At 37.1% G+C, this 3,225-nt stretch overlaps 1 pseudogene; it reads right to left on the bottom strand.

The window, feature by feature from the left end:
- Positions 1 to 1,095: 1,095 nt before the first annotated feature.
- Positions 1,096 to 2,959, bottom strand: LOC114193117 (26S proteasome non-ATPase regulatory subunit 11 homolog pseudogene; annotated as a pseudogene).
- Positions 2,960 to 3,225: the final 266 nt, after the last annotated feature.

Raw genomic sequence — 3,225 nt, 5'->3', positions numbered from 1 at the left:
ACCCACCTTTTACAAATGAATCTTGAATATGCTTGGCCATGCTTCTTGTGGTTGGCCCCTTGCCTAGGGGGTTGCCATCACTTATATTGTGTTTACTATTTTGTGTTCATTTCATTCTCTTAATTGAATCCATTTCTCCTTCCCTCCTTTGAGCTCTTATAAGCGAACTTTTACAATTAGATAACTTTTTTATTTTAGTGTGCAATGGAGATTTTCTTAGAGCTTACTTAAGCAACATTAACATAAACACCTTGCACTCACTAAAAATATAAGATGAACTCACATAATTAGAGCTTTGGTTGATTAAGGTGTTTATCTTCTTTTGTTGCCTAACCGTGTTTTTGTGTAGCTATCCTTATGGACACTTTGTGCTTGTATTGACACTGGTTTGGTGGCTGGACAATAAGGTTTGTTTGTTGTTTTTGACTACAATATACTTCTTTTGTTTTTTGGCTACTGTTTGGTGTTGATTTAAGGGATAGACAATGAGGCTTGCTTGTTGTTTTCACATGTTTTACAACCTAGAGCTTGATTGATAATATGTCTTTGTATGCTTAGTCCTAGAGCTGCGAAATCTTGAGTTAATTTTCATCGTAGCTATATGTTTTTTTTGCCTAACTTTGTTTAAGTCATATGTCTCATGCTAATTTATTGTTTTCTTTTCCCTGATTCCGATACTTGGCATATTTGATACATTTCTTAGCTTAAGTTACATGCATCTTGAATGGATGGGTTGAACCTAAAAGCATTTAGCAACTAATTAACGGTCTCAATTAAATTTTAGAATGAAATTTGAAACTCATTTTGATGCCTAAATGTCACTTGGCAGAGAGCTATAAAACAAATTTGGAGAAAAGGTTTGTCAAATGTACGTTATTTTTTATTCTAGAATTGAAATATCTAAGTCGTAAGTTGTATTGATGAGCATGATAGAATAGTTCCATTATTGTAAGTTCGTAATCTTCTTTGTATGTGTAGTTAACTTACATTATTACTGCGTTATATTTTCAAATAAGATTGTAATGTCCTTGATTATTTAGCTAACTATTAATATAATAGAAACATTATTGCACAATGTGGTTGGTCCTACAAAATATTCCTAAAAACATTTACAACTCCCCAAGTAGTTTGGAGATGAATGGATCAACAGCCAAGAACTGTTCCGAGTCCAACAAATTCGGGAAAAAGAAAAACAAATGATATCGTACTAATTGCCAAGAGAAGTTAAGGAAAGTATCGTTGCATTCCAAATGAAGTGAGGGATGAAGAGGTCATGCAATTATCTTGGCAGACCTAGCATAAAGACTGTCCACGACTTTCCCAATATTAGAAATGGTTTGTAAGGTTGAAGTGTATAAGGCATCCGTTTTCGGATCATCAAATATCACAAGGCATCCAGATTGATCCAATGTCCCGCCCAACTTCTTCTCCAAAATCATCTGCGACAACTTTCGCTCCACATCATCAACAGGAAGTTCAATTAGTTCAGAAACATGTGCAATCTCAACCCTTGAGAAAGGTTCAACCAATCTGCGAAGCTTGTATTCCAGAATAACACCATGCAAGAATAAAAGGTGTCCGTGGACAATTGGGTCTTCCTCCAACTGAGGCTTGTAATTTTTCAAAACAATTTTGAATAATTTCAGAGATCCCCTGCAAACAGCATCAGCTACGGCTTTCATGACAGCCAAGTCGGGTGTAAGATCATTCGGGTAAGAACCTGCACATGTCATAATTCTGGGCACAACATAACATGATATCGTCCTGGGCACATGATGAGCTTCACCCATCATGATCTTACACAACAGCATGTATTTCAGGCTAAGTTCCTCCCTGGGGTCATACTTGTGAAGAAAACTGAAACACTCAAAAGCTTCACGGAAATATCTGTATGCAGTATTGTAATTCTTCTCCTCGGCATAAAGAATCCCACTCTGTAAATCTATGGCACCCTGTTGAGCTAGAGGAACATTAACAGCATTTGCAGCTGTTCTTGCAGCTTTTATGGCGACTTTTGCCTTTGGAATCCTTCTCAAGGAAAAGTGTAGCTTGCTTTCAAGCAAGTGTATTTCCACAAGTAGATTCTTGTCATCTATTCTTGTAAGCTCTTTGATCAGGCCACTATTGAGGAGAGCCAAAGCTTCGGAATATTCCTTATTTTCCTCAAGTAGTGCTGCGAGTCTTCTCTCAAGTCGCAGCCTCAGAAATCTACGCCTTTCAGCACGAGCCCATTGCACCATATCTTTACAGATTGTAATTTGTAGATCAGAACTCCCTGGTATTGCACCAACAGAATCAATTACTCTCCTCATAACATCTACCGTTTGATCTGTAGGAATCAAGGAAAAGAAGAACCGCAAATGAGTAAGAAGGCTGAACAGATCCACTGCCCTATTCCCTTCCATGTACTGCTCAGTGAGGTATACGATGGCCAGCTCTTTGATGCTCAAAGTCAACCAGGAAGGAGAAGAAGGATCATGAAGTACCCTACGAAGAATGGATATTTTCTCAGATGGGTCTTGGGTTTCCTCTGCCAAATTAAGTGACCCCATTGTGGCAGGAAGATAAGAATCCATGGTTGCTGCTTGCAAAGAGAAACATATTTGGTAAAAAGCATAAAAACCTGAAAGTTAACGACCTTTGCACCAGTATACATTCTTGAGTGAAAATTATTTTGACTCAAATTCAGATGTTCAACCGCTCCCCAAAAGTAACAAATCTTTACCACTTAAAACTAAATTATACAGAATTTACAAAACTCGACAGGGTGCAAGGTAAGATGAAGCAGGTCATATGCCATATTCTCGATCTCATAAATTACACACACACACAATAAAACACATACATTACTCAATAAAATGCATAAACTTGATTAATTGACACTTTCAAGTCAATATTCATTTGACACTTAAAAAAACGGAAAGGAAAACCAAATGTTGTTTTCCAAGTGGAACTGAAGTTGAATTCTTTAACTAAGAACTCAATTGACTCGTTGATGAAATTGAGACTGGGAAGAGGATATCCCACTAAAGTGACCCAGAAAGACTTCCCACCACAAAATCAATCATAGCAAAGGCAGTACATAGTTACCCAAAAGAAACTAAAAAGACAGATTGCAAAGAAGACATTAAGGTTTGCTAGTGTAATCTAAAGTGTAAAGATTTTTCACAATTCTGAGTGGCGGTCACACATTTGTTCGAGATGAAACTAAAACCATTTGAATTA

This window comes from Vigna unguiculata, chromosome 8, assembly GCF_037176805.1.
Source record: "Vigna unguiculata cultivar grain cowpea cultivar isolate G323 ecotype 2 chromosome 8, ASM3717680v1, whole genome shotgun sequence".
NCBI lineage: Eukaryota > Viridiplantae > Streptophyta > Magnoliopsida > Fabales > Fabaceae > Vigna > Vigna unguiculata.
The sequence above is the reverse complement of the archived record's forward strand: the minus strand, read 5'-3'. Positions and strand labels throughout refer to the sequence as shown.